The 12,589-nt window shown below is 46.1% G+C and overlaps 1 protein-coding gene across 8 annotated transcripts in view; it reads left to right on the top strand.

Moving 5' to 3' along the window:
* Positions 1–12,589, top strand: part of STX11 (syntaxin 11) — a 66,993-nt gene that overhangs the window by 38,384 nt on the left and 16,020 nt on the right. The window contains exon 1 of one of the 8 annotated variants that reach the window (XM_054023239.1): positions 5,007–5,079. The exons of 5 other annotated variants lie outside the window; for them this stretch is intronic. The gene's annotated coding sequence lies outside the window, so the exon portion shown is untranslated. Of the gene's footprint in view, positions 1–5,006; positions 5,080–5,552; positions 5,596–12,589 lie in introns of those variants that run through there. 2 more of the 8 variants (XM_054023240.1, XM_054023241.1) reach the window with 2 other exon arrangements.

The following is a 12,589-nucleotide window of genomic DNA, read 5'->3' as shown; positions in this document are numbered from 1 at the left end:
ATATCAATTATAAGCCTATATCAGTTATTATGCACACAAAGCTATGTTAAAAGAACATTATGTTGCAAAGTAAAGCACTCAAACATTAGAAAATGATAGAACTAAGATTGCCTGTTCAATCTTAATTTGGCCTCTGGTGGATAGCATAACAATAGTCTTTAATTACATGATCATATAGTATTTCCTAGGGTTTTTTAAAAAGCTAACTGAAAAACAGAAATTCCATCCTGTGGCATCATGTGGACACCCACATGATGCAGCCAGGTGTCTGGAACCTTTAGATCCACTGCACATACCTCAATCACTTGAGCTAAGGTAGTAACAGAGCAGTAGTAAATTGTCATCATCCATGTGGACCAGCACTTAAGGGAGAGGAGACACACACTTTGCCAGTGGGTTTTCTGACAGCAGAAGAAGGGTGAGTCTAGGGTTCCAGTCCAGGCTCTGCAAGGGAGTGTGCTGTAGTGGGCACAGGCTCTTCTGCCTGTTTCCTCCAAAGCCTGACCCCTTCTGCCCATCCCCTGCAATCTATTTCTCTCCCAGTCCTGTGTGTTCCCTACCCTGGCTCTTGTTGCAGTGTCATTCTCATCACCTGCTGCAGGGGTGGTCAACCTGAGCCTGAGAAGGAGCCAGAATTTACCAATAGACATTGCCAAAGAGCCACTGTAATAAATCAGCAGCCCCCACCACTCCCAGCACCTCCCACCCACTGGCAGCCCTGCCAATCAGCGCCTCCCCCTCCCTCTCAGCACCTCCTGATCAGCTGTTTCGAGGCTGGGGGTGGTGAGGAGACAGGAAGGGGTGGAGTGGGGTCAGGGCCTGTGGCAGAGCCAGGGGTTAAGCAGTGAGCACCCTCTGGCACATTGGAAAGTTGGCGTCTGTAGCTCCAGTCCCAGAGTCGGTGCCTATACAAGGAGCCACATATTAACTTCTGAAGAGCCACAGGTTGGCCACCCCTGGCCTACTGTGATGGGGTGTCCACCCACACAAGACTGGAGCAGATTAAGATGGCCAGGCAGGCCACTTAACTCCACTGGCTGCATCTGGAGGAGGAGCCAGAGAGTAGGGGGTTTATTGGGAGCAGGCTCAGCAGGGCAGGAACAAGCAGGACTTCCATAGAGCCAGGGAGCAGACAACAGAAGGGGACTGCAGGAAAGCAGGCTGCGTCGCTCCCTGGGAGGATGGTGGTGTGTTAAGACTATAAAGGGTGATCCACAGTTCCTCCCTGGGAGGAAGGAGTTGGGATGCTGGCAAGCCCAGAGAGTGGGGAGACACGAAGGTAGGAGAAGGCTCTGGGCAGAGCAGCAAAGAACAGCAGTGCAGGGCTTGTCTGCTAACTGGAGGGCCCCTGAGCTGGAACCCAGAGTAGAGGATGGGCCCAGGTTCCCCTACCAGTCACTGAAGACGTGGCAAATACCAACAGTGTTTAGCTTAACGAGTTTTTAAAACTGGTTAGAATTTGGGGGAAGTTTTCTTCAGTAAAGACCCAATTTAAAGGCAGAGTATGTTAGTACAACTTCGACTGAGTAAATTACACTAATCGACTCACAACTGAATTTGGCCCCAACTCTTTGGGGCACTATCATAGATTCAAGGAGTGGAAGGGACCTCAAGAGGTCATCGAGTCCAGTCCCCTGCCCTCATGGCAGGACCAAATACTGTCTAGACCATCCCTGATAGACATTTATCTAACCTACTCTTAAATATCTCCAGAGATGGAGATTCCACAGCCTCCCTAGGCAATTTATTCCAGTGTTTAACTACCCTGACAGTTAGGAACTTTTTCCTAATGTCCAACCTAAACCTCCCTTGCTGCAGTTTAAGCCCATTGCTTCTTGCTCTATCCTTAGAGGCTAAGGTGAACAAGTTTTCTCCCTTCTCCTTATGACACCCTTTTAGATACCTGAAAACTTCTATCATGTCCCCTCTCAGTCTTCTCTTTTCCAAACTAAACAAACCCAATTCTTTCAGCCTTCCTTCATAGGTCATGTTCTCAAGACCTTTAATCATTCTTGTTGCTCTTCTCTGGACCCTCTCCAATTTCTCCAGATCTTTCTTTAAATGCGGTGCCCAGAACTGGACACAGTACTCCAGTTGAGGCCTAACCAGCGCAGAGTAGAGCAGAAGAAAGACTTCTCATGTCTTGCTCACAACACACCTGTTAATAAATCCCAGAATCATGTTTGCTTTTTTTGCAACAGCATCACACTGTTGACTCATATTTAGCTTGTGGTCCACTATAACCCCTTTATAAAGCCCTGGCCTGTGTGAATACCCCGCCCACTGATTAAGGCTCAGCCAATTACCAGAGGCTTCTAGCTTTCAGACCTTCCTTTGAAGCTCACAGCTTCCAAATGCCAGCCACAGCACACGGTCCTCCAGACTGACAAACACAAGCTCAGCACACAGCAAGTAACCCCCAAACACAAACAAACTACAGACATTGTCCATGCAATACTTATTCATCTTTATTTGATAAATGGTTACAAGTAATGGGGTTCAGTTTGTATTCCCAGCAGTTTTTCTGCCATCATACTGTGTTTGCATATCTCCCCTACCATGTTTGTATTAGTGAATTCTGGGAAAATCTGGACATAGTGCCTCAGGCCCCTGTTCAGTAAGGTATTCAAGCACGTCTGGTGTTAAGCACCCGAGTTGTCCCATTGAAGCCAATGACACTATTACATTTAACTATCTTTCTGAATCAGGACCTCAGTAAAAGAAAAAGCAACTGGAGAACATGCACACTGACTGATCAGTATCAGCAAAATGTGGGGCAATGTGTGGGCTTTGTACTTCACACAGAGCAGTGAAGAAGGACTAGCCAAACTGGTTATACAAATTTAGTTAAGGTGTCCAGTCCACACTGCAAAAAAGCTAAACTTGTTACAACATGATGCTTTGTCTACCCCTAGGCCTCTGGCATAGCAAAATACGGTTAGCTCAACACAGTTAGTATACTTACCACAGACACAAATGGAGTTTTAACTTTGTTGTATTCAAACACAAGCTATGTGTACAGCCAAACATGCCAGCAACTGATTACAAGTTATAACATGAACAGGGCCCAAAAAACTGTATTCTGACTTTCTGCCACTTCTGTTGCTACTGGTGGTTGTTGACATTCACTGAGGCAGCGTCTGTTCCATCCACAATTCTCAGTCTATCACTTACCTCCCTTCTCCTGTATCATTCTGCACAGTGCCTCCTACTCCCGATCAGGGGCATAGCCATCCGTGGGCCGCAGCCAACCCACTTAGCATCCAGGCCCACTCCCCAACCCCAGCTCTGCTTCAGCTCCAGCTTATCCCACTCTGTCCACCCGGCACTCCAGCCAGGGAGCGGGGTTGTGATGTGAGGGTTTTCTCCGCCTGCCCGGTGCTCCAGCTGAGGAGCAGGGTCGGGGTGCAGGGACTTGCCCTGCTCTCCAGCCAGGGAGCAGGCAGAGCAAGGCAAGCTCTCACACCCTGACCCCGCTCCCCGGCAGGAGCACCAGGCAGAGAGGTAGAGCAGGCAGGGTGCCCATTTTTCCAGGGGCCCACAATTGGCTGGGGGCCCTGGGCATGCCCCTTTGGCCCAGTAACTAATCTGCCACTGGGAGGAGGGTAAGCTTCAGGAGAACCAGTGGCGGCAGAGGAATCCTCAAAAAAGGTAGTCCTGCCACTTGGGGAGCCAGGACCGGCATGGGACTGGGATGGGAACCATTGCCCCTGGAGAGTGGCTTCTCCTCCCAGAGTTGGGTGTGAGCGTGGAGCCCCAGGCCAGAGCATCCATTGCCCCCCACAAGGCTGGCTAGAGGGAGTGTGGGGCTCACCCACCATCAAGGCCCACCCAAATGTCCAAGCCTAGCTACATCACTGTTCCCAATATCCCATGCTCTGATCCATCCCCACCCACTCTAGTCCTCCTGTTCCTCTACCCTACCCATAACTTTACTCTTCACCCCCTCACTCCTTCATACCTCCCCCCACTCACCCTGCTGCTTCTCTGCTCTAATACTCCATTTTCAATCATCTCCTCCCCCACACCCTCCGCTCCCCACACCCTTATTTAGCTCCCCCAACCTGCTCTAACTGCACTAACAACGAGGCATCCTTGTGCCACTTTAGAGACTAACAAATTTATTTGGGCATAAACTTTCATGGGCTAGAACCCACTTCATCAGATGTATGGAGTGGAAAATACAAGTAGGCAGGTATAATTACACAGCACATGAAAAGATGGGAGTTGCCTTACCAAGTGGGGAAGGGGGTCAGTGCTAACGAGACCATTCAATTAAGGTGGAAGTGGCCTATTCTCAACAGTTGCCAAGAAGGGGTGAATACCAAGGCAAGGAAAATCACTTTTGTAGTGCTAATGAGGCCAAAGCAATCAAGGTGGCCCATTTCAAACAGCTGACAAGCAGGTGTGAGTATCAGCAGAACAGGGTTAAAACAGCCACTTAAGCAAGGCTGTGCTGACCCCTGGCATTAGGTGCCCATCTGCTGCAAAGGCCCCTTCTGAACCAGAGCACCAGGAAGGGGGTAGTAAGGGACAGTTGAGCCCAGCAGCTAGCTACAGCCAGAGCCACCCACACTTCCTAGCAGCTGGGGAACCCCCTCAGCCTGTTCTCAGAAGTGACCCACCGCCAACCTCTCCCCCGAAGCAGGCCTGGGGAGAGTAGGAGGGGGCTGTACCAGTCGCTCCCCAAATCATCCATGGCTCTGGCAGCAGACCCTGGGAGAGCCCCGCGCACCTCCCCAATTTCCACCTCCAGACCCCCGGGCTTCCCCACCATGCCGCGGCAGCCACTGGGAGACCCCTTCCCCCGCTGGCTCCCAGGCTCTGGAAGCCCCCAGCGCCCTGGCTCTCCGCGCCCCGTAGCGCAGCATCCCGCGGCCGGTCACTGCCGCGGCCTGGAACTGCGGCCAATGGGCCCGGACGGGGGAGGAGCCTGGGCGGGGCGCGTGAGGGGCTGGGGAAACTCCCTGCGCCCAGCCCGGCTTGACAGGCTCCCTCGAGGAAGCGGCACGTTTCTGCGGGAGGACGCGGCTGAAGCAAGCAGCGGGGACTCAACCTCTCGCCCATCTTCCTGGAGCGGTGAGTTCCGCCGGGGCCCTTTGCCTTGCGGCTCGGGCAGAGCGAGCCTCTCCCCGGCCGAGGGCTGCCGGGGCCCCTGGGGGGATGGAGGGTTTGGCGGCGTGCGCCCCTCTCAGCTCTAAAGCCCCCCGTCTCTTTCGGCTACTCGTGGGAGCCCGGAGTCTTCCTGTCTCCTCTCAGCCTCCCGAGTCGGGGCGCGCTCCTCTCGGCTGGGTGCGGTGGGCGTGAGCTGAGCCGCCCGCCGCTCGCTTCGGGGGAAGTCGTAGCATCTGAACTTTGCCGAATAGGCCGATGCGGTACCTGCTGGAGAGGGGCGGAGGGGTGGCAGTGGACTCAGGGAACAATCCCGGGCTAGGAAGGGGGCTTGGGGCGCCCGAGACAGATGGTTGTTTTAATTGGAAGATCATCAGCCAGTAAGAAACTAGACAAGTTCAGGTTCCTTTCAAATTGTACCACATTTGGAAAGCTCCGGGGAAATATTAAAACTAACTCCTTTCCATCGTGCTTGAGACGCAGGTAAAGTACCATGGCCCTTTCAAACAAAAGCAAAAGAGAACAATATTATGGTGTAGTAGTAACGAGCTAGTGTTCTGAGTCTAGGTGTGCTTTGAAATAGTCTATTTTTGTTTTAATCTCAGGGAAAAGAGATGCAGTGTGTCTGTTTTTCAAGAAAGTACCTTGTTTAGAAGGTGAAAGGAGAATTTATGATATCTGGCTGAAAGCTATTTTAAATCCTTTTAAAAGAAATAAATATTCAGCTGTAATTGCTTAATCCTGTGACCAAGAACAACAAAATCAGGATCTCCCTACTCCTCCAATCTATGTAACCTAACAAATGCTAACTTCATTATCGATTCTGGTTGTGTATTACAGTCCAAACCCGGCTAATATGTGTATTTGCCTTTAGATCCAGAATATAAAAGTCATTTTGCTCTCTCCTTAGCCACCCCAGAATGACCCATGATTAACTGACTGAACAAGTTACCTTTCTTTGACTCTTCCTACTAACTGATTGGAATTGATGTTCCTGCTAAAATAAGTACCTCCATATATTTGAGATGGCCTTTTGTAATACAAACTGAATGATAGTGGGACAGGAAGTGACTAGAGGACTGGCATTGGCCTGAAAATGGTAATTTAAACTTCCTGTTCCTACTCTTGAATTGTGAGAGTAGGCATTAGAACTGTGAGGCTTTCTTTTTTTTTAATGTGTTCAGACATTGAAGAAGGAAAATCAGTGGCTTTTATACATGGCCTCACAATTTGAGGAGAACTTAAACTGTGTCATTATTTTCTGATAATACTGTTACTTAGCACTTTAAATTTTCAAAGGGCTGTGCAAGTGTGATGCTCCTGTATGATAGTCTCTAAGGTGCCACAAGTACTCCTGTTCTTCTTTTTCCGGATACAGACTAACACGGCTGCTACTCTGAAACCTGTATGATAGGTAACACAGTATTCTTCTTATGCTGATTGAGAGCTTGAGCTTTTGTTTACCCTTTCTTATGGAGCCCTCCACCCATGAATAATTGTCACTTTTCTTCAGTTTAAGGCTTGAGATTAGCTACTGCTCACAGACTATTGAGTGCCCAGTTAAATATGGCAGGTGTATTTATGAACCAAGCAATGGAGTTAGCCAGCTGGTCTCCATGTTTTGTTTTGTTTTCCTTTAGTCTAAAATGGTAACATAACAAGTGTTAGGGTTAGGTTTCGATTAAGAATAGAGGGGTGAGACACAACCTCTTCTCGTGAATAATGTGTCTAATGTTTCAGATTATCATTTTCTGTGGTAATAGTTGCGTCTGATCATTGCAAATAACTGCAACACAATAGCATACAAAATCACATGCCATACCATACCACACTGTCATGAAGGTTTATCATGTAACTTGGTTAGGTTTACTGCTATAGTTTTAATAGTAAATAATAAACTGTTAAGTTATTTTTATAGTGTTGGGAAGTCTAGACCTATACTTATGTATGGGGGGCAGAATGTGAGAAGGAGAGTACCTCTATTTGACAGAAATGTAACATTAGTCAAAGTCACTAATTGCTTTACTGTAGTAGTTTCTTTGCATGTTTATGGGGCAAACTAGTGTGTGGGGAGTGGTGGGGGGGGACAGCACTATAGTACATTACAACTGTAGATGGCAGATGTGTTGTACCTGACTCAGAATGAAGGGGGGGGCGGGGCAGAGAGAGCAAGAGGAATTTCCTGTGGGTTTGTGGTGTTGGAGCAGCACGAATAGGGTTCTACGCTGCAGGCAGGATCTAGTAGGAGATTTAAAGCCATGTTCTGTACCAGGGTACAGAGTAATAGAGTGGCATCCTGGTAACTTAACATGCTTAAGTTCACTACAACTTTCCATCAGAAACATTTTCAACTATTAAAAAAATGCAGTGTCTGCTTTCCTCAACTTTTTTTTTTAATTGAAAATGGTTGCCCAAAAAATTTCCATTTGCAATTGCCAAACTTTTTTTTTTTTTTTTTTTTAATGAAAAGTCAAAATGTTTTCAGGATGATTCCAGCCATTTCTCTCACTACCACTGAGTACTGGATTGTTTCACTGAATGTTTGTATTTGAGAGAAGTTTGCAAACTGAGACCACACAGAAATGGGGGGCGGGGGGAAGTAGCCCTGGTCACTAATGGTATTTGATTGTCTGGAAATCTGACCAGCTCCTCAATTTGTGAACTTCTTTTAACAAACAGACATGTGGCCTCCCTGAATGAAAACAGAACTAATGGTTACTTTCCCCCATGCACCATAATCATCTGAGTCTTATTTGGCTCAAGTCTGAACCAGCTCACTGTTATCCATTCCTCAATCTCACCTGAACCACAAGAGACACTCAACTACACTCTCCAGGCCCGCGATAAAGCTGATGAATGTTGCCGTCATTCTGAAAACACTTCAGCCCATGCCTGCTTGCTAAGTCTTTCATACATCTAGAACAGGAAAGTACCCAAAATAACCCTCTATAATCTTTTGGAAGGAAGAAAAGAAAGAAAGAAAGAAAGAAAGAAAGAAACAAAAATTACCGAGGGTAGCCCCATGTACTTCTACAAATCAGCACCTCATTATCCATAGATCAATGACTGCTAATAGATCTAACATCAGCACTGCAGAGCCTTTTATGATACTGACTTGTGTGGCTGCAGTTGTGCGTTAGAAGTCAATTTGTAAATACAAACAAGAAAAACACCTTGTGAGGTTATATATGCTTGATCAGGAAAGGACATTCTAAGCGCCATATGCGATAATATTCCTAGTTAGGCTTTTGCACCATTGTCAACATTGCTGGTGTCCCAGGAGTATAACAGAGAATTCCTCTCCCCCCCCCCCCCCTATTTAGGGAAATCTTTCTTGTGCAGGATGATCTCATTAATCAGTGCTGGTGATTTTAATCTTTGACTTGCCTTTACACAACTCTGTATATGACAAGTGGCCAAGGCAGATTACAAGCTACTGCTTTAAATGTACAAGAAGATGTCGAGGTCAACTTCCTCATGACGGTGGCTTACTGTTTTAACTCAAATTGCAGGCTGGGGGAATAAGGGGGTGGGTGACTGTGGGTCTTGCACATGGCTGGACTGAAATGAACTAGAGTGCAAGATCGACCCTCTGCTTCAAATTAGTTTCAGTTTACTTCTTGAAAAATATCTACTCTAGAAGAGTATATATGCATTGAAGACACAAATGAGATAAGGGCAACATGATCTTGCCACAGAAAAAGAGCAATTTATGCACCCACTCCTGGGCTCTCGGGCATGATTCCCGTTAATTTTAGTCAGGGGCTTGCCTTGGGAAGAAATGCAGAATTGGACCCAGTGGAACAAAGCAAGAGTGGTTACATTTTCTGTATTTGGAGTGGAATGCTTGTCAATATTTTGCAGCTATAGACTAAAGGTCAGGATCTGTGCTCTCTCTCCAAGTGTAATAGGGCGTGTGTAGAAAAGGGTGGGGTGGGAAGGGAAGGCTAGCATGGCAAAAATAGATTTTTCACTTCCAGGATTCTCTCTTGTTACAGGGGCTGATCAAGTCCCTGGCATGGATTGGTATGCACTACAGAATAATCAGTACAAAGCATTCCAGCTATTGGCATGTCCCTGCGAACTCAGCACAGGGTGTGGGTGTAACTGCCAGGGGCCAGTTAAGCTGGCTTTTTGGACCCTTTATAGCTTTTGAGCTGCTGTAGAGGTTGCAGTAAACCCCAAAATTGGCCCCTAACTGTATCAAGGCACTAATTTAGGTTAATAATACTATTGAACAATAATCTGTTGTAACACAAAATGTTGGAGATAGTTTTAAAAATGCTGTCACATCAGCAGCATAACTATATGAGAATGCAAACCTCCCCATTGCCGCCCCCCCCCCCTGATATTCCAATATGTACATTCTAAATTCTGTAGTGTTTTATTTGAAACTTAAAAATTTCCTCCACTCTTACCCCATAAACTTACATCCTGGTATAATGAGTATGATCTATGAACTTAGACTGTTCAGAATTGTCTATCTGACTGGTAACCACTAACAACCTCATTTTACTACTCCGATGTATGTTTCATGTCCTCTTGCTTGTTTATTTATAAATTCTATTTCATAATAGAAATAGCATTTCTATGATCATATTGTACTTATGTGGTGTGATGTTTGGGGGATCACCCAGACCAATAAAGGGTTCTGCTTTGTAAGTTTGGGCATCTTAATACTGTGCTGCAATGTCAGGGCTCTGGCACCAGTAGCCAACTTACAAGCATAAGGTCCCACTCTGGCTTCCACCAGCCTCGTTATTTTTTGCATGGTGACCTCAACAATCCCTTTGGTCCGAGTTCTTCCCCTCCAAATCCATCTCCCTGAGTTGTCTGAACTATCAGACACTCAGAATTTTCCCCTCTGGTTCATCACCCTCAAAGACGTGAAACCTGCCCCCAATTATTAGTTCACTTTGGCGCACACACTTCATACAGTTTGCACAATAGAGATCTGCTTGGGGTAAAAATAAAAAAAATTTATTTAGTAGAAAAATCCTTGGATTCAAAGATGAAATAATAAGGAAAAGCAAATGCATCCGAGTTACACAGAAAATAAAGATGTAATCTCAGGCTTTACACTTTTTTTATTGGAAAAGGGAATATAGGTTACCTATTGCCTCAGAAGAGTTTCCCAGTATGACCTTGGTCCTAGAGGGGATCCAGTGCTTTCCAGACAGCATCCCACTTTCTTGCTGGTCCTCAGTTTCTGGATAGCCTTTACTTCAAATCCTTTCCCTTTTTAACAGGGTTTGCAGTTCGTTCGTTCTTTTTCCCCCCTTTCCTTTTTCTCAGAGTGTGGTAATTCATGATGACACAGAGCAGGGGGGTTTCCGAGACTGGGATTTTCTTTTCAGGTTTTAAATTGTTTGTGTTTTCCCATAATGGTCTACCATTGTCTCTTACTGGCTGGACAGCGTAGGTGGTTGGAGCTGGTTTTGTATAAACAGCTGGACTGAGAGATGTCTTTCCTGCCTGATTGCCTCACCACACTGCTGTGAGATGATCTAGATGTACTATAGTTACAATTACAAATTTCTGCATGCATTTATAACAATAACCTGTGTGTGAGTGTGTATCCTAATGACCACTGAGTTCAGGACATTACAAGCTTTCATAAAAGATCTTACTTGACATTTTTTTATACAAACAGTTGATTCAATTGCTTATTCTTTGGGATCCATTTTCTCCATGGTGTGTCAGGACCTTGATTCTTACATATGGGCACAGTCACTCAATCCTGTCTTCCATACAGGGATATCATGGTGATTATATGTTCAAAGCATTGCAGCAACATTACATTATGTGCATTACAGTATGAGTAAGTGCTTAGTAATATTAATACCTTGCCTACTGACTCATAGTGAGGCCCAAGAAGTATAGTAATTGCCCAGAAATGCATGGATGGCTGTGTCTTACTGCTTGTATTTGTGGTATGTATGTAAGTGTTACTGTATGATTTGCATAATGTATGATTTCTGTGACTCTATTCAAGTCACTTAACTCCTCTGCTCTATTTTACCTAATTGCCAAACTGGATATAAAGAGATATTTGTTTTATCTTGAGGTTTTTTTTTTTTTTAAATAATGTGTAGGGTAAGAGCCCAGAACACTGGGTGGGTAGCTACAGTTGTATTTTTAAAAAATTGAAGAAATAAATATTTTCTCAGGAGTTTTGTGATGAATAGATGTTGTTTCTAAATGCTAAAATTCACTAGAATGGGCCACTAGCCCCAAGCCTTCAGTATTTCTGATAATTGCCTCTTGCAAAACCATTTTAAAAGTTGGTAGACATGCACAGTCTCTAGTACAAGCCTGGAGAATTACTTTCCTGTACACCCAAGGGCACCCAATTAATTTATCCTCTCCCCAACCCTCATCCAAATCCTTAGAATGCTTTTGGCATAGACATATTGTCTTCAGTTGAAAGGAATCAGCAGTATTAGGGGGGCAAAACCAAAATGCTAAGGTTAACTCTGTTCCTGGGCCTTATAGTGAGGGTGAATAAAATGTGTTTTTTTGGTTTTTTTTTTTTTCCCCTCAATCACCACAGCCCTGGTATAAGACACTCAAAAACCAAACTTACTTAGCTGTAATCAGTCAAATTCAGAGAGTGACTTCCAGCACGCTAGACTCCACTATTCATACCTTCTTTCCCATATTTGTATACCAAGATGACCAAGGGACTCATTACTAATCCAGATCCGAAGACTGTCATAGGATGCTGGAACCTGGTCAGTAGTGATACATGAGCTGTACAGAATTCTCCCATAGAGAACTTGGAAAACTAATTTATGGTCTCATTAACTCTTGAAGAGATTTGAATCCTAGCTGAGTACCATAAAACTGGCTTTCTACTCTGACTAGCCGGGAACCATATGTGCTGACTCCGTGGGTGCTCTGGGGCTGGAGCACCCACAAAAAAAAATTGGTGGGTGCTCAGCACCCATTGGCGGCTCCCTGCCCTGCCCCACCCTGCTGCAGCTTGCCTCCGCCTCCGCTGCGAGTGCACCGCCGCATCCTGCTTCTCCCCCTCCCTCCCAGCGCTTGCACCATGAAACAACTGATTCGCGGGGTAGGGAGGGAGGGGGAAGGAGGAGGAGGGGGAACACGACTCTCTGGGGGAAGAGGCGGGGCCGCGGTGGGGATTTGGGCAAGGGATCCAATAGGGGCAGGGGGCGGAGTTAGGGCGGGGACTTTGGGGATGGGGTTGGAATGGGGGCGGGGTCAGGGGCTGTGGGCACAGGTACCCATCGGCGCCAGAGAAAGCTGGCGCCTATGTTGACTTGCATGTTGTGGTGCTACTAGAATACAAACAATAAAAAATTCTTTAATTTCAAATTCTTGCCCAGTGCTGGCATATAAAAACATCAAGGAAGGAAACAAAGCAATTATACATGTATCTATATCCTCTGTTCCCAACTCCCATTTACCCCAAGCCTTCTGGATAAAATGTCCAATAAAACTCATTCCTTGC

Source organism: Malaclemys terrapin, chromosome 3 (assembly GCF_027887155.1).
Source record: "Malaclemys terrapin pileata isolate rMalTer1 chromosome 3, rMalTer1.hap1, whole genome shotgun sequence".
In the NCBI taxonomy this organism is placed as follows: Eukaryota; Metazoa; Chordata; order Testudines; family Emydidae; genus Malaclemys; species Malaclemys terrapin.
This window is presented reverse-complemented; position numbering and strand designations above follow the sequence as displayed.